A 19,842-nucleotide genomic window follows, 5' to 3' on the forward strand; every position below is an offset into this window, starting at 1 on the left:
AACCCTGTATCAAAAACGTCTATTGAATGCAATGAGAAGCTGTTATTGTACACTAACTCTTGTTTTAAATCTTAAATGTACCTTTTCAATCATTTCAGCAGAGTAAAAATGCCGAAGTGAGGGGCGACCCTCGCAGTGCTTCTCTTAAAAAGAAATCATAACATCTGCATACTTCTCTTCAGCCTCGTGATGGAAAGTTCCTCCAGAAAATTACTTTTAAAGTCATGCTGCGTATCAAAAAGTATCAGACCACATATAATGATTTCAATTTTCTAACAGTTTTATGTTATGTTTCATCGTCAAATACCGTTATTGAAGAACCACGGGAGAATATTTTGTCTGAGAAACGTTTCCTATTCATGCTTTCTTTACACTTGGTATTAATTCATGGGAGTCCAAAAGTCTGACAGCTCATAAAAGATTTCAAATATGAAAATTATTACAGTGGTGCTCTAGACTATTAAGGCTGTCATAAAAAATAAGTCTGGATAACTACTGAGGTAAAACAAGGAGAGTTGTATCTGACTGGTCACCTCTGATTGGTACCCAGAAAGGTCAGTTTCCACCATAGAAATAGATTCAAGAAAGAGATACACAAAGTAGTTCAGGATTCTGAAGTGATAATGTCTTAACATTTTTGGTAAATAAATATCTGGAAACTATTGTTGTTGTTGTTGTTTTTTTTTTACAGCTATTAAAACCACATATATCTAACAGGTTCTTTTATAAGGATGGGCCTGTATTTAGCTCTATTCATCTTCCTATTAATGTAGGACACTTTTCTATCCCCACTTAAGGAAAACATCTCCACTGCAGTATTTTAGCAAAATACATTGAAATTTGCTGTAGTAGTGTGACAATTCATGAGACACATGAAGGGGTTTGACTGCACAGCGGCTCAGAAGACTCAACAAAATGTAAAGGCTACAACATAACATCAAAAGTCAAAACTCCAGGGTTTCCCCCAATGTATTATAAGCCTGGTGGCCACCAGACTTTACTTGTACCCCCACCAGGCTTAGCATTGTTAATTTATTTATTTATTTTTTAATAATTGCCGTTTTTAAGACTTTATAGTTGGTGTTTAAGTATTAATCTTCCAGTCTTCCAAAAATCCACATACTTTCAAATTTCCTGCCAATTTTAAATATTTTTTAACTCAAAAACACGAGGGGACGCTGGATGACTGCCATAGCACCCTGAGCACCAGGCTTAGCACATTTTCTGGGGGAAACCCTGAATGCAACAACACAAACAACACAAAGAACCCCAGGACTTCCCCGTGAACGCCATGTGAACATACGACTTAAAAACCCAGCACAGTACGACTAAAACGGCCGCCCTGCACTGTAAAACACACTTAACCCGCACTTAGTCAGATCAAATATCACACCATCAAGTATTTCCTGGAGTCTGTTTGTTTGGTGGACAGCGGTTCCGATTGAAGAGGTCAATTCAAACACAAGGAGCAGTCACATGTCCGTGTTTATGCAACACAGAGTCGATACAAGGCTGTTTGTTGCCCTACACACACACAAACACACACAGAGGTTAAGCGCTGACTGTAATGAGATGAGTAATCACTTGTGTCAGATGGCTTGTCTGCCAGCAGAAGAGGAGAAGAGAGCATGTGCCAAGAACGCTCATCCCTCTCCACTTCTTCTCCTCCTTTTTCTCCTCCTTCGCCATCTTTCTGGCTTCCTCGACCGCGGAGAGAAGATGAAGAGGCAGAGCGCCGTTTCCCGCTGCGGGGCGGCAGAGCGGCTCGTCCCTCTCCTCTCCTCTCCTCTCCTCTCCTCTCCTCTCCTCTCAGAGGTTACGTCTGAGCAGCATATGGCTGATCGCCTCCTCATCTGGATCCAGAAGGGACAGATGAGGAGAGCAGGAGAACTGGCTGGGCGCACGGTGGAGTGAGCCATATGTCCACACTTCAAGTTGTAATATGGCGAGGAGGCTTGAGCTGCAGAGGAAAACGTCCAAGGGAACGATACGACTGTTTGCCGAGACGATTCTGAGGCCTGAAAGCAAGTTTTCCGAGCGTCTCTTTCTGAGTTGTTGACGTCCAAATAGAATCGGTTGAAGTTGGTCGCAAAAATGTTGCAACCAGCAGCTCTGTCCCAGAAAATATAGCGTCAGGTATGAATATGACAGATATCGAAATGAAATAGGCTATAATTCTGTCAATATTTTTCATCTTTGTCAGCTTGGGGGATCCATTTTTCAAACTCATGTTTTCACCGTGTTATTTGTTTATTCTAAATGTCACAGTTTCAAACTAAATATTGAATTAGCAATCAAAATATTAATTTAACAAGTCAAAAATCCACTTCCAAAAGAAATGTTTAGCTAGCACGAAGCTAAACGTTTAACTCAAAGCTTAATATTTGCTAAATATCTATGTACAAAATAAATATTTTGATTGCTTGCTAAATGCTAGCAGTATTGGTCAACAAAGATTTCAGTTCAAAAATAAATATTTGGTTTGGAGGTAAATCGTGAAGCTAAACATTTAGCTGGAATATTTAAATATTTAGCTACATCAATAAATAAATATCTATGTCCAAACTACATATTTAGTTTGCTAACTAAATATTTAGATTGGTAGCTAAATATTTAACCTCAAATTAGATATTTGTTAGATATTTGTTATAAGTTCAGCATATAATACTGAACTTATATGCTAATCGACTTGGTTAAAACCTCATGAGTAAAACATGCATGGAGACTTTCTGCTGCTTCCATTCACTGCTCCTGTCTTAAATCTTGTGGTCAAACAGTTCTGTGGAGAAATACGCATGTCGGAAAAATAATGCTGGTCAGAACGCGAGCAGAAAAATTAACCCAATTAAATGCTGCAAGGATTTATTTTTATTTCATTTTGTCACCACATCGCATATATGATTTCTCATAACTGAATATGAAAGTTGTGAAAAGTTAAGAAAATATTTGTTCTTAAAAGGTAACCAGTCCGGATACATGTCTTAAAAAACAACAATTGTAGCACATTTGTATTCCATGCTATTGTAAGCAATAAGACATGAGCTGATATGAGACTGCCAGTATGTTAGCTTTAAATACACACAAAGAAAATGAGAAAACTGCAAAATCCAGAAAGAAAGTCACCGAAGAGGAAAAGACAGAAGAAGAGTTTTCTGTCATGTTGTTAAGCAGCTGCTATTCTGGACTGGAGTCCAACACAACACACGGACATACATGTACACCAACATACATGGATACACATGAGGGAGCGGTGACAGACACAGAGAAAATATCCGTATTTTTATGTTTCCTCCGAGCCGCTGACAGCCTCCTCTAGATGTTTGTCAGCTACACCTCCTCACATCTCCACAAAGAAAACTCCCCCGCTGTCACCAGCCACCGAAAATAAGACGTTTAAGAGCACAGAGGTCACCATTGTGCACGGCGCAGACCTGCCGCCCCCCGACCAGGAGGAAGAAACGAGTAAAAGTGCAACAAGAAAAAAGCCATAAATATCTCAAATTGCAAAGCGGAACATGCAGGAAAAAAATAAAGGAGGAGAAGAAAAATTAAACAGGACACTTTTTACAAGAGTTTGGTTTTTTTAGTCTTAGAATTTGAATATTTGTGAGTGAAAAGTGTTTCTGGAACGCTCCTGGGTGCTTTTCTGACTCTGCTGCAGCTAACGCTGTTAACCTTTTTAAGACCAGTATTCAAGAAGAGATTTTTTTTTCTAAATGATGCGCATTGCATTACAAAGAGCAACTGAAAAGCTTATTTTAGGTGAGCATTTAGTTTGATCTCAAAGGAAAAGAAAGGGGGAACAGATTAGAGAAACCTCTAAGACAAAAGTAATTATTTCCCATCGATACCTTGTTAAAAAACCAGAGTCATGTGTCTTTTCACATGACAGTTTCACATCCAAAAGAGTTTTATTGCTACCTCTGGCAAAGCGTGATCCACTGCTGCTCCCTTCAGTTCAGGAACATATTGTATTCCAATCCAATCCCATCCTGGCTCCACAAAGAGGAGAAATGGGATAATCTGGGTAAAGAGAAATGGATTTTCTTCAAACATGGGCACTTTATTCCTAAAAGTAGCAAGTCAGAGGGAAGACAGGAGTTGAAATAGTGGAGACAGTCCACATAAACAACAGAACAGTGAATAAAGAGGAGGAAAACCAAAACGAGACAGAGGAATGAAGTGAGGAACCAGAAAGAAACTGAAAAGACAGATGGAGTACGTAAGATGTTTTTCGAGCATGCGCACAACGCAGAAGGGAAATAAGATGATTTTTATTTGGCATCTATAGCCGCGACGACCCAGTAGAACAATCCTGGGAACTAAATGAAACCTGGAGATGTGGATATTATTAATGTAGTGCAGTGCGCCACAGCAAATGGGAAAATAACACAGAAAAACTGTTGAAGAATAACTCAAAACTAAGGGTAACCGATTTATTGGCCTGCAGATTTCCTTAATTTTGGGAGAATACATCGATGGTAGATATGCTTTGATAGAAATGATCAACAATACAACAACTAGATAACAAAGTCCAAGGTTATCACATTTCAAATAAAAGTTTGATTTAAAGAAAAATATTGAGGGAGAGGGAAGTAGGTCAGTTAGGCTAGCTTGACTTTGATAAACTTAACATGTTGATGTGCTGTGGAATTCGGTGTGTTTCGTTTTAGTTACAAAAAAAACAGTGTGTTTTACGACAGATTATCTATAGAGAAGGTGATTAAATCGGCTCAAAATAATCACAAATTAAACATCAAGGTTTGAAAACATAAAGCTGTAACAAACTGAATGTTTGTTACAGCAAACGTTTTCCGCAAACGTTTTCTGTGCGGAAAACGTTTGCATATTTTTTGGTGTTGAGTCTTGATAGCCTTAAACATAATCTCTGCTCTATCACCTAATGGAGCTGTTGTGAGTCAGTCGCCATGGCAATGGGTCTGTCTGTAGAGAAGCCGAATAAGAAAAAAGAATGAGTGGTTTTGAGTTGTTCTTTAACAGTTTTTCTGCGTTACCCTTTGCTGTGGCGCTCTGCACTACATTAATAACACCAACATCTCCACATTTCATTTTGTTAACAGAGCTGTTCTACCAGAGCAGCGCAGCTGTGAACGGCATGTAAAAGAATCGTCTTTTTACCCTCCGGCGTTGTGCGGATGCACAAGATTTCTAGATATAAACAATGACGTGCAACTCAACAGAAACAAAAGGGCAAATTCACACGTTTCACTGTATATGCAAACAAGTCTCTTTGTCCAACAGTCAACTTCTCCGCAGCTTCGCCTCTGATTGGCCAGCTGCAGGACGACCTTCAGTGAGTCAGCTGTTATCCTTGGACATCGGCCACGGACAGGACCAAGCAGAGAGGTCACATTCTCAGTCAGTCAGTCACTGAGTCAACCTTTCTGTCATCCCAGCACATCAGTCTGCCCCACCAAAATAGAATCAGAACAGCTTCAACTTTCCTTCTTCTTTTTTATTTTTTCCCGGAAATTCATCCCGTCAACAAGTCAGACAGTCAACCTGCCACTCGCCCAGTCAGTCATCCTGTGAGTAAGTTAGATAGTCATCTGTCTATCATTTAATATCCTGACACCAGCATTAGTCATTATATGACTGTCACTTCTGCAGTTGCTGACGGTTGTCAGGTAAAAAATGAATAAAACGTTGGTGAGCCATTAATGTTTGTACAGTGTTGAAGCATGGGAAGCAGGAGAATTTTATTACAAAATGTTTTTTTTTTTGTATTCCTGCTATGTTTCTGTTTTAAGTTGTTTCCCATTCTGGTTTTGACAAATCCAAAAACATTTTGTTTGGAGCCTTCATGAAGCAAAATGGTTGGAATCCAGTGACATACACTGTAAGGTGAGGCACCATCAAAAATATATAGAATGTTAAAAAAATAAATAAATAAATAAATTGACAAGATGAGATTAAATCATAGTTGATGGAAAAAAACTAAACTGTTCTAAAAGTTATAAAATGCACTGACTTGAAAATTAATAATTTCTGTGCATTTATTGAATATTTATAGCTGCTAACAAAAACAGTAAACCATTATTTGAAGAAAAAAAATTCTAATTTCATAAATATTTCATACTACAGTTGAATGATGTTTATGCTGAAAAGATGCATGTAAAATCATCTTAACGTTTTAGATTGATTGCCATTACCACCAGTCGTCTAACTTCAGCTTTCCATTACTTGAATTTGGTTTTGGAACAGAATGCTAATGTTATAAAACGAGACTAAATTTAGAATCTGTAAGACACTGTAATGTTCCAGTGGTGTAGCATTTTCAGCTGTAAGTGTGTGCTCAGTGGTCTCAGAAAGGTATGAGTCTCAAGTCTGTGTGTGCGTGTGTGTGCGTGTGTGTCTCTGAGAAGAAGGGACACAATATGGCACCATAAAGCCACTTCTTATAACATCACATCCAGCATGGAGCCAGTAAGACCGCAGTGGTCTGTGTGTGTGAAGGCATGTGAGAGGGTGTGTATGCCTCTTCAGGTGTCCTGGTACGCAGTGTGTGAGTTGGCGAAGTGAAATGGCATGCACACGTGCTCAGCGCCGATTACAGTGACGTTAGGAAGAAAAAAAAAAAAAGAAAAAAAAAGCCTTCACCCACTCAGGCAAGCGTGGCATCATCAGTCTCAGCTTCACCTCTTATCACTGCAGTCAGCTGGGTGACTGGCTGCTCCGGCTCACGAATGTAGGGCTAACAAAAGTCTGACGACGCAGAGCAGTGAACGTGCGTACATTAGCTAAGAGTGAAAGCTGAAGCCTTATCGTAATGAAGGACGTGTTTTTAATTCTACGCGAATTGGAAACGTTACCCTGTACATCTTATTTAACTTTGAAGGCGATATTTTGAAGAGGTTCTGAGCTTCTGAAGCCGTTCACTGAAGGCATCTTAAAACCCATTGAAGTTGCAACGTACGGCCATCAGATTACATTTTTTTTGTACCGGATTAGGATTAATAACTGTCATTTAGGAACAATGACAAAAACCGTTTCTGTCAAAAGCAGGTTTCCAAATAAGTGACATGCTCTTGTGTCTGTTCTAAGTCTGCTTGGCTTGAGGGCAACACATAATGAAAGCTAATGAGGGTTAGGGAAAGCAAGTTGAAATATTCAATTTCTCATTAAAATGTCAGTTGTTTTTTTTTCCTTTTTTTTCTGCGCGCCGCCGGGTACAAGCGTGTCACACTGCGCACAAAATGTAAAGCCAAAGAAACCAGTCAAATGAACTTACCCTGTTCCCACCGACCGACAGCGATAACTTACAGAGATACGGGGAGGCAACGTTTTAAACATATTACTAATTCAGATAAGTCTTAATACACTTCTGTGTGCTTGTTCCCTTTTTTCACATCACCCGCCCCTACGGTTGCAGTTTTTCTTTCAGGATTTCATCACAAGTGGGAATTTTTCCCCTTAAACCTGTTTACTTCCAAACTACATGAAATATATATTTGGGGAGGAAAAAAAGGTTGGGAAATGTGTTTTAGTAACGTATGAGATCAGTGTGTGCTAGACTCCTGCTTTGAGCTCACTGAAACATGTTATGTGAAGAATTTTCCCAAAACCATGCTGAATAATGCATGTACATAACAAAACCAGTGGAAAAGCATGTTTGTACATTTAACGGGTCGTAAATATACAATTGAAACCATGAAGCCAGGTATTTACTGACTCAGAGTGTCAAACTCCAGACTTCCAGGGCTGATTATCCAGATGTGTCCTGGGTTCCTACACACCTGAAACAAATGGCTGCAGTGGAAGTTCAATTTATGACCTAATTATTTTTTTCGGGAATGTTGAAGCAGAGACATATTTCAAAGATGCAGGAGCACCATAAAAACTAAAGCTTGACACCTATCACTCCATTAGCAAGCTAGCTGGCTAGCAACATACTAACCTAAACTTTTTCTGTTTTCAGCCAGTTAGGATTACCTAAATTATTTATTTTTGTTAAAAGTGTTGTTAATGAATATTATTAGATGAAAATGTCTTGAAGCAGAGAAACATCCGTAAGATGCAGGAAACCTACAAGGAATAAAGGTTGACACTTGTAACTTCACTGGCAAGATAACTCACTAGCTAGCTAATGACAAACTTGTTATGTTTGGAAGCCAGGACGAGATAGAAGCTGAAGTAGACAAAGAACTCTGAACAGCGTTTATTCAGAACCCGCTCAGCAGTACAGTAACATCAGGTAATCCTTTCCGCCATCTTCTCTCTTCTTCTCCTTCTCTCCCTCAGTCTATCCTATTCTATATTTCCTGTTTAAGGCCAGTTAGGATTACCTAAATTATTTCTATTTGCAAAATGCCAGAAAATTACTTAAAAAAATGTTTAGAGTTTTCATTTATGCAAAACATTTACACTCACTTGAGGCAGAACCTCCAAACATGTCAAGCCAGAAAACGTGCTGGAAAGTAAACCTGTAGACTTTTGTAGCAGATATGGAAAAAAATACTTACGGTATACTTTTTAAATACAAGCTGCCAAAATATTAAGTCGCAAGTTGATGTAATCAGTTTGAATAGCAGCAAGAAAGTCTTTGTTTCTTGAATGCAGTTGGAATTTTCCCCTATGAATGTGTTTTTTTTTTTTTTTGTTAAAACATGCTCAATAACATCCAATTAATGATCCTAAAGCATCTTTGAAAGATACAGTAAGTAAGGATGGATATCTGTGTCATATGTCTCTGTGTTGGCCTTCTGATGCGCTGGCGATCTGTCCAGGGTGTGCTCTGCGTCTCGCCTGATGACAGCTGGGAAAGGTGCCAGCCCCCGCTGCAACCCTGAACTGTCCAAGGCGGGCGCAAAAATAAGAAATAAAAAAATAAAAAAGCCAGAGTGAGTGAGTGAGTGAGTGAGGCAAATTTGGCCCAAATGGTCACTGCAGACATGTTTGAGTTACCTTCTGGTGCTAGCTGGGCATGTCTAATCCAGATTATCTCAAAGTCACAGAAAAAGAGGCTTTGGCTGGAACCCTGTTAGGTTCTGATTATACAGGAAATTAAAAACACACTGATTACCAGCTGTAGCTCTCACTCAGGCAGAAACAGGATTCACCTTTAAAAGAGGGAATTTGACATATTTTTCTAAAATACATAGTATCAGTTGTATGATTTATTAATCAATTACTTTGTGTGCTGTTGTGGCCTTTCTGTTCGATCACCTGAAGAACTCATTGAAAAGGGATTTCATAAGCTAAAGAAGTGATTACCTTTCAGCTCACATCATTACATTTCTCTATTATTACAAATTTAGGACCCACAATTCAATAAGAAATGAGTCTCATATTGCATCTCTTGTTATTTCTCTTTATTTCAACTTGTTTTCCGACCTCTCTTGGCAGCCCCTTGGACCCGTATCTGGCTTTGTGCCTGGCTCAGTGTATTAAGACCTCACAAACCATGACACGCCCATATGGAAACACCATATGCCCTCATCAATACAACATACTAATCCATAATACATACCCAACACACTGCACAAAAAAAAGAACCACATGCGGCAGTACGCTGCGGTGCAGACAGCGTGTACAAACACATAAGCAGACAACTCACACACACTTAAATTGGTTTAATGACCCATTTGGCATTGAGCAGCATCTGTTTAGCAAATGAAGACTCATAGTAGGGATGGTAGTAATTTTCTCCCTGACACACTGAGCAGATAGGACAGGCGGGATCCTGTTTAGCGCTTGTGAGCGCTGTCCCGTCCTGTTCCAGCTTTGGGCTGTCATTGTTCTCTGTGCTACACGTCTCTATCTACTGCACTGACACACAGGAGTCACTTTTTTAAAAACTCAGTGAGAAAAAGGGCTGATACTCAAGAGTGGACCACCACTATCTGACCACAGTGGACTCCTAGCACTTATAGGGGTAAGGGACCACAGGCACTCACTAATAGCTAAAGTGTATGAATACTTGCAACACCCTTTAAAAATGCTTACAACTGTCTGTTTTCATAGTTTAAACACCAAATACACCTTAATATGTGCTAACAAACATGGTGGAAACAGTCTTAGAGCGACTGCTAACAGTGTTCCGTCTTAGTGCTACAACAAAAGCTAACATCTACAGTCTTCCTTATCACAGTTCTTGGAAGTTCCACCAATTAATGCCAAGGAAAATACAGTCACTCCTGGATTTCCTGATTTGCCATCACCAGATCGCAGCATGTCAAGTACCAATACGCCAAGGGATTCCCAAGCTGCACTTCCTTTCAAATATTTTGAATTTGATCCATGTTTACTTTCCAGACGTTTTGTGTTTGCTGAAACGGTTAGGTCCGCATGGATCCCAGACAATCTCTCTGAGATCCAGTCAAGGCAGGCCTAATTCTGGATGAGTTTTAATATAGCAGCACAATCCCAGTCCCCCTCCAAAAACCTCAGCAGCACACAAATTAGAAAGACAATGCAAACCCCTTAAACTACAAATTGGCCAGACCCTCCTCTCTGATTTGTCTGTTTATGGCAGCTTTCATTGTGAACATAAATATGTCAGACATGCAACATCTCATTATGCTCCATCAAATCTAACGGTTGGCAATCATTTGAGGTTTTACAAAGAGGAAGGAACATTTCCCAGACATCTGTGGAAGATCAAAACTATACAGTGATATGATGGCAGGTCTGGATGTTATGAAAACGATGGAATATTCTGGAAATAAAATAGTCGTATGCTAACACAACAGTCACATGCTATACTTTAAAGGTACAACTATTAATGACTAACTAGAATATATATCATGAATAAAAGGAGGGGGGGGAAAAGATTTGCAATATTGTGAAATTGACATAGGAGTTAAAAACATTGAACTTAACTTTATACACATTTTGTACAATTACTTCACTTCATATCTAGTTACACCTCAAGAAATGTGATTCCACTGCTGGGTTGGAGGCTACAAACATTTTTTTTGGAAAATAAAGAAGCAAACAGCAAAGTTTAAAGATCCCTTATTGGCTATAGATTGAAAAATAATAGCCTGAAAAACACAGTTGATTATATCTGCCACAATGTATACAAAAAGGGGCACAAAGGTTAAAACTGCCTGTAGTAGTTTGTTTCAACTAGCTTAAAAAATGCTAAAGATTTAGAGGAAGTTTAAAGGTCAACGCTTTACCAAAAGTGTCTGTGAATGGTAGGAATATTTGACGTTGACCCTGACACATGCCTCAAGAAATAGGAATTAAAAAAAGAAAAAAAGACATAAATAGAAATTGTTTTTCCGCCGCGGCTTGGTGTCCGCGTGCTTTTGCTTTCAGCTCTCTAAGTTGGACGAAGCAGCAACATGTCAGGTAAGGTCACGACACTGGCAATAATGGGAACAGAAAAGTTGAGGAGGAAAAAAGTTAGACTGAGGCTAAAGAGAAAGGAAAGACACACAAAGAGGAAGGGAAGAGAAAAAGAGCACTAGGGGCAAAGAACAATGAAATTAGAGGGAGATGAAAGATGCTGGACAGAAGCAGAGTCTAAACGGTGACATGATTTATCACCTGCACCCACACACACACCCACACACACACGGTTAGCAGCACACTTGTTTCTATTTCCTGGCTGCATCACTTCGTATACTCCAGCTGTTCTTCTCCACCTTATCTACAGACTTTATCCCATCAGCATCAATTAAGACTAGTCCACCTTACATGTGAAAGAAAACCGTTTGCTTCCATTCATCAGGACTGAAAAGCTGCAGCCTCTTGAGCTACCTGTAGGCTTGTTTTACAGGTTGCTGCGCCTAATCAGGACTTGAGAAGACTTGATGTGAGCACAGCAGGCGCTCAGATCCTCATTAAACTGTTTTATCTGAACAGCTTCAGAGAGCGCCGATTCTGGAAACAGTCGTAAAAAACTGTTTTTGTTGGAAAAAAGCATTTCTGCGTCCGTAAAAACAAGTATTTTACCAGTTGAATCAGGTAAGAACAATATATTTACCTGTCAGCTGCATCTTGAAAAACTTATTAGATTAGAAGATTTCCTGTATTTTGATTGATTACAGTGGAAAGCATCACTCATGACTGCGGTCAAACAGCTCAGAGTTTAACAAAATTTCTTTTTAAGGTTTTTAACTTCCACATGTTGGCAGATGAACATCAAAACTGACTTTGGAGTGGAAAAAGCAGACTGATGTCAGGCTTCTGAAAAAGGCTGTGGCCTGTTGAAACTTTATGGACGACACGCAAAAATAAGGTCTGAGCCAGGAAAGCAGCAAATGCAAATGTCCTGAGTGGAAATATCCAATAAGAATCAGCGACTTGTATGAAAAGTGTCTTGCTTATTGGCAGCTTTCTAAGGGTGATGTAAGCGTATCAGAGTATTATAAGCCTGGTGGGCCACCAGGCTTTACTTGCACCCCCATCAGGCTAAGTATTGTTTATTTTCATACACCAGTAACAGTGGTAGCAAAGGCAGGTTAAAGAATCTCTTTGATGGAACGGTGGGAAGCATATTTTCATATTTGCCGTCAACTTTAAACATTTTTTAAACACAAAAACGTGGTGAGTTGCTTGAGGCCCCAGCGCCCCCTGGGGGAAACCCTGCACTGAAAGAATAATTAAACTTAATTGAATTGCTTCAATTGTAATTCAAGTAATTCAATTAACTTTATCCAACTTCATTTATTAAGTTGTGTATAATTTCAACACTCTGAGTTGACAAAATTGATAAAAAACAAAAGAAAATGGTGTCCCTGTGCTCTACTGAAGTGGTACTTTGTACCATTCCACGCTCAGAAAAAGACTGTTCTAATCAGTCAATTAAAAGCTCAAAATTAATATGGCATAAAACCCAACACTGAGTGCATTAAAGCCGCTGTTACTCTATGCAGAGCTTAGAAGGCTCAACTCACGCCATTTTGCTTTGGGTGTTATTGTTACTTTATCCCACTGCATAAAGTTATTCTTGTCTGCCTTCTTGTCTTGATCCCGTATCTAAATCTTTTAAGCCATTTGTAGCCTAATTTGCTGTTCTGATGTCTCTTTTCCCTATGCAATACCAACCCATCCTTTGTAATTAGCTTTCAAAGGATTTGCCATGTTATATGCACTAAAGTGGAATTTAATTACACTCGGCTGTGTGGACAGTCTTTATTTTTGACGTGTGGTTTCCTGTATAGTTCTGCTCCAGACTGACATGTTCCCAACATGATACAAAGTCAGAAGTTGTTACATCAGCCTCACACTGGCCCTTTGTCAGTGGTATTACATTAATAATATGTATATCACTACAAGATCTTGCAAACAGTGTAGGTTATTCAGGATTTTCCTACAGTCTTTCAACGTTTTTATCCTCTGCAGAGCAGCTGAGGTCTGGACCAGTCTCTCCCATCGGGCTCTTCCAGCTACACTGACAGGATTCCCTGAAGGATCGGCCCAAATCCCCGGAATGTTTCTGGAGTCTATAAAGAGTCCTGCTTATCATTTTCATTTCACCGCTTTGATATTCTTCCTGTGTCGCCTGTAAAGTTCATGCTGTTCCTCTGAAAACATGGAAAGAATACAAATAATAAATTAATTGATTTTCACTTTGTATTGCTGATTGTCACATGTAGAAGAAAGGAGTAGTAACTAGATGACAGGCAGGGTGTCGATATGGAAGTGTATCAAGGTTCCCCCAGAAAATGTGCTCAGCCCGGTGGTTGGGTGACAGGGCAGTTGTTCATCCAGAGGCCTGTCGTGTTTTTGAGTTAAAAAATGTTTAAAGTTGACAGGAAATTTGAAAATATCACTTGATAATTATGTGTTAATGAAAGACTGGAAGATTAATACCTGAATACCAACTATAAAGTCTTAAAAATGCAAACATTTTAAAAATACTTAAGTAGATAAGCAATGCTTAGCCTGATGGGGCAACAAGTAAAGCCTGGTGACCCGCCAGGCTTGTAAAACTGTGTGGGAAACCCTGTGCACTCTGCTGCTGTTTTGAAGCACGTTAGTTTTACCTTCCAGAAAATTTGAGGTGTGTCAATCAACAACCATGCAAGGTTGTTGACTGACATAATATGAGGCTAGTTTGCTTTACGTTTAGTTATGCTAACCCAGGAAAATCAGATTATAGACACTTTCCGACCAAACAACAGTCAGACATGGCCCAACAACTGAATCTGTAACTACTCTCTTAAGGATATTCAAATGTAGTTTTGCAACAAATAATATAAAAAGTAAAAAAACAAAACAAAAAAAACAGCACAATTAATTTGGCTACAACTATCACACAAACAATGAAAGACATTTACGTAATCTTTCTAGCATTAATGTCACTTTTTTCCCCCCAATAAAGCAACGCCATAGTTGCAGCGAGGATGTCAGAGGCAATTAAAGAAGAGGTGGGTTATCACAAGTGACATCTTCTCTCTAAAATTCTTTTCTGCTCAGACTCTGACGTACTGTAATTTATGATGACATTTGGCTGTAACCACTGATCAAACATTCATCACTCAGAGTGTCAGTCAAGACCTGAATGGACAGTAAATGTAATAACAGATAATGAAAAAAGTCACTGCATAAGCTGTGTAGCGTAATACTCCAAGGTGACAGTTAATATTATAACATATTCAATAATCTACCATTGATTAAACTTTAAAACCATCTTCATAGGGTGTTTTCACACTAGATTGCCTTATTTTGAGTTTAGTAAAACATTTAACGCATCATATTCATTCATAACAATGAATCCCCCATGAAATCTATGGATTAGAACGTCATATTTAAAACCTGCATTTGTAATTATCCAACTTCCTTCAATAGACGTAAAACCTACACATCTACTAGCCTTTAGTGTTTGTTCTCTACCGGCTTTGAACATCCAGACACTGAACCGACTGCATGGAGACTGTCTCTTAACATCAATTTTCACATCTTGAGACAAATTCTCAATTAGATTTAGATCTGTACTTTAAATGGGAACTATTATTCAAAGTTCACATATTTTCCCCAAATGTTTTTTGACAATAAGCTAATGCTTTTTAGTGTCTGGAAAATGAGCCATTTCAAAATCCTCCAGTATGTAACGTCACAAATCAGCAGCCCCTCACCTAGCAACCCCAGCGAAGCCTAGCCCGTCACCTAGCAACCCGAACCCAGCTCCAGGACGTTTGGTCAGCTGGTTTTACTGCTGCACAATGGCTGCTGGAAAAGACAAGTGTTTCATTGTTAATTTACCATCCAGAAACCACTTGCTGCATTCTTGTTGGTTGTGTAGGAGGCTCTACTTCTGCTTTTTAAAGATTTACAAGTGTATAATTGCACATCTTTTATTCAGCCTTTTTCACATGCGATGTTACAGCTGGCGGAAAAGACGAAGACGACAGAAAGTGGTAGGAAGATGATGACGCAGCACATTTTTAAATACCTCATGGTAATACTTTATTTGAAGAGGTGTGCATAAGACTGACATGACACTGTCATAAACATGACATAACACCTGTTATGAATATAAATAAGTCTTTATGAATGTTTATGACAGTTGTCAAGAAGTGTCATTAGGTAAATAATGACACTTTTAATGCAAAGTTGCTCTAAAAGTTGCATTATAAGTCCATTAAAAGTGCCAACTTTGCATGATTTTGTAAATTAGGATAATTGAATGCAAAGTTGGCATTTTTAATGGACTTTCAATGCAACTTTTAGACCAACTTTGCATTAAAAGTGTTATTATTTACCAAATGACACTTCATGACAACTGTCACAAACATTCATAAACTTCTTTGTGTTCATGACAGATGTTATGTCATGTTTAAGACAGTATCATGTCAGTCTTATGCACACCCCTTCAAATAAAGTGTTACCTAACTCATTGTGTGAACAAACTGATTCATGCAGGATTTTAGTTGCGTTTCTTATTTAACGGAAACATCGACATTAGCGAAATAATGTTTAGCGAAATATTGACAAAGTTTTGCGCACATTTGCAGTGGAAAAGCAGCTACTTACTCTTTGGATGTATGGCAAAAATCTGTTGAGCAACATGCAGCAACAGTTTAAGGTTTCACCACCAGGCATCATAACTGCTTAAAGATAGAAAAAAAAAAACTGAGTGGAGTTAAAACTGTAGATAAAACAGTAACGGTCACGCTACAAGTTTGGAAATATTTCAGATATTAAATAAATAAATAAATAAATAAATAAATAAATAACTGTCAATAGACTGATATGAAACCAGCCCTACTGGGGATTCTAGTATTTTCTCAGAACATTTGGTTTTGGGAAGGTAAACTTGCTTAGCGTTTGGGAAGCTAGCTTAGTGTAAAATGAAACGTGTTGACAACATCACCCGCTTTAGGAGCTTCACGTCACCCTACTGCAACAAGCCTCTTCACATTCCTGTCTGTCATGGCGACGGATCTCACGAGGCCGGTGATACTTGGAGAGAGCAGTTGGCAAGAGTCTCAGAGGGACATCTAAGGCACGGAGGGAGCTGCGTGGACACCGCGGCACAAGGACGTCTTACCCCGCTTTCTGAAAGCCGAAGCCAGAGGGGAGCCCCATCCGCCGAAACATGACGCTAAAGCCGGCCTGAGCAAACATCAGGAAGTGTGACAAGCTAGAAGAGAGACTGTCCTCCAAAAAGCATTCCTTCAATGCTGTAGTTGTCAGAAAATCAGCAGGGTTTCTTTTATTCTTTATGGCTCAAATATCGACTGTCCTGGCTTCCATTTGATAATGGTCATTTGTGGAGATGGAGGCATTTTAGGCAAACTTGTTTCTTGTTGTGAGTTTGATTTCACTGATGAATGCTGTGATACAGTTTTATCAATGGAGCCTGAATGGGAATTTAACTCAAACTCTTGCAAAATAACTCACAACCATTGTAGTTTTTTTTATATTGTCACGTTGCATGTATAAACCTGGGCATATTTTGGGCAGATTTTATGTGACAATATAAAAAACGCATAGTTGTGAAATGAATTAAAATAATTGTTTCTTTGGATTTTATTTTATTTTTATTTTTTTTTGAGGAATAGAAATCTGAAGTGTGTCATGCATTTGCATTTATCTCCACTAGGGGTTTATCGTATCATTGATCATTTATTATGATACATTTCTTAGCATGATAAGAATTCTGATTTATTGTTCATGATGATAAAATCCGACTGATGTTTAAAATCCCTAAATCATTCTTAGTTTTACTAGTTCCTCCACTGTTTGTTCAATAAAAGTATCAATAAACATTAATTAATTCAAACTCAAGATTAAATGGAGTTACTGTGTGCAGTTTAGTAACACAAATCACACGCCACAAATTGTGTCCTAAATAAGCATGTTACAGATGGAAATGCTTCTCAACAGTATCATTTGTTTTTGTGGGGCTATGATTTCTGTGCCCTCCAGTCACAGCAATACAGTTGCCATAAAAAAATGGTAATGGTTTATTGTCACATATTGTTATCACAACATCACCACAAAATATTGTAAGAAAACTTTAAGTCCATATCGCCCAGCTCTAATGTCCACTGAGCGGAGAAACTGCAGCTCTGAGGAGGAGCTTTGTGGCAATAGGTGTGCTTTGTGAGAGCCAGCATTTAGACACCCTCAAATGGTTACCATGGAGACTAAAGGATTTCTCAAACTTGCATGGAAGAAATAAGGCAACACTCCAGATATGTTTTTGATTAGGGAATAACATTATAACATGATGTAAAACTCAAAAAGTAAATTTTAAATAATACTGCTCCTTCAGACTAGCCAGCAGCAATTAGCAGACACCTGGAGGAACTGAGCATCAGCTGAGCTCATTATAGGAGCTCCTTCTCAGTGAAACACTGGTAAAAACATTAAAGGGTTAATAGAGGAGCCATGTTGTGATGACTGCCTGAAGGCAGAGTTTTAGACAGAGCAGGACCTTCTTAAAGAGACAGAGACCCAATTTCAAAGCCTTAAGTTGACTTTCTTTTAAGTCATATTTTAAACATATGCCATCTTTGTAACAATTGAAGGTAACAGTAACTTGATTGTACTTTAAATTGGCACTATGTGCCTGGAAAACACACAATACTGCCCCTCTAAGGGCATTAAGGGACTGGAAACAAATACACACTGTATGTTAAATAAAATCTGTAATTAATTTCTGCTGCCACTTTAAAATCTCACTAAAATGGCAGCACTAAAATGCTCTTCTAGGAGCCACACAAAGTCAGAGCTGTGACTAGTTCTTCCCTCCAAGTCGGCATATCTTGCAACAACGACGGCTCCAGTGGCCGGCCTTAGTGTCCAAAAATGTCAAATGGTGCAAAATGTCTGTACGACAAGAGTAAGGACTGTGCAGCGGTGTAAAAAGCCATTAGGTAATCCATTTCTAAGGCTCTCGCTCCTCTTCGGGAAGGGAACGGAGCCAACTCATTTTGCGCCGCAGACTCGGTGAAATAAACAGAGACGGAGGGGAAAAAAATAGAACAACTGTTGCGTTTCACAAGGCCAAATCCCCGAGCGTGAGTAAACTAGATGAGCTTCAGGACACAGGTTGACATTATGTTTCATTTCAATAACAATGCCGCTGTGAAGAGGACTGCCTTGGCAATATCCCCGGTGGGAAAACACTCTGCTACACACACACGCACACACACACACACACTACAAAATGTTATCCTTCACGTTCACTTGCAGTCATCTGTCAGGAATTAATTCCGTACCATTAAATCATAAAACACTGAGAATTTGACGTAAAAATCCTTTAAAGCTGACAAGTTTTAATGAGTTTCCTGTTTTATTTTTTGTCTTAGTCTCTATAGGGAACTCGTACACACACACACACACACACACACACCCACGCACACACAAACAGAACACAAGCTTTTAAAACCTGCTTCACTGACACCACAACACCCCACTGGGACCCGCAAAAGAAATAATCTGCAGGCCACATTTATTGCACACACATGCTAAAAGAATATGTTTATCACACACATTCTCTGAGTCACACACCTAAACAGTACGTTATGATTCTCACACACACACACACACACGCACACACACGCAGGCACACAGGAGCGGTAATAGCTTCAATTGCACCTTTTTCAATAGATATACTCCGGTGAATGCGGCGCGGAGAGAAGCCGGGTCGTTTGTAATTAAGTTCTACGTGTGCAAATCCAGTTGTGAGGCGCTGCTTATGAGATTGGCTGTGTAATGACATTGGCCCCAAAAGAAGGGGATGGGGGGAGGGGCCACTTACTTAGCATTTAAATGGGTTCTTTCCCCCACTGAAACGGTTTATGTGCATTTTGGAGAAAAAAAACCCCAAAAAACATACTGTGTCCTATGTGGTATTTCATTGTGTGTGAGGGAACAATCCATCTTCCCACACACACACATACACACACGTGTGTACATGCGCTGCCATGCATGTATTCTCGTCTTCATGAAGACCATCAGTGGTTTAGTCATAATTAATGTTCACGTAAACAGGCGAGCGGTCGGCTTTCTAAAGGCTCCTCGACCCCACCAGGAGGATTTTGTTCGTTTTTGTAATCAGCTCCACATAAAACACTCTGTAGACATGAGGGAGGAAAACCTGTCTAAATATTAAAGGGACAGTTCCTTTATTGAAATGAACGGTTCAGTTAATATGATCTGACACATTTAAAGGAATGTAGTGAAGGACAGAGGAGGCAAGGAACAAATGAAGGAGGAAAGAAGGAAGGGAAATAGGAAATGAAGAACGGAATAAAAGGCTGAATGGAAGGAAGAAATGAAGGCAGTAAAAAAGGTAAAGAGGATGAAAGGAAGTAAGAAAGGGAGAAAGAAAAGAAAAATGAAAGGATAGAGAAAATAAAGAAAGGAGGAAAGGAAAGAAGGAAAGAAGAAGGGAGGGAGGGAGGGAGGGAA

General features: G+C 39.2%; 1 protein-coding gene across 2 annotated transcripts in view; it reads right to left on the reverse strand.

The window, feature by feature from the left end:
* LOC103151714 (X-linked interleukin-1 receptor accessory protein-like 2) overlaps positions 1-19,842 on the reverse strand; it is a 327,216-nt gene that overhangs the window by 281,641 nt on the left and 25,733 nt on the right. The window contains exon 2 of one of the 2 annotated variants that reach the window (XM_007571906.2): positions 3,922-4,023. The exons of the other annotated variant lie outside the window; for it this stretch is intronic. The gene's annotated coding sequence lies outside the window, so the exon portion shown is untranslated. The remainder of the gene's footprint in view (positions 1-3,921; positions 4,024-19,842) is intronic. 2 annotated transcript variants of the gene reach the window in all.

Source organism: Poecilia formosa, unplaced genomic scaffold, assembly GCF_000485575.1.
Source record: "Poecilia formosa unplaced genomic scaffold, Poecilia_formosa-5.1.2 Scaffold289, whole genome shotgun sequence".
Taxonomy (NCBI): Eukaryota; Metazoa; Chordata; class Actinopteri; order Cyprinodontiformes; family Poeciliidae; genus Poecilia; species Poecilia formosa.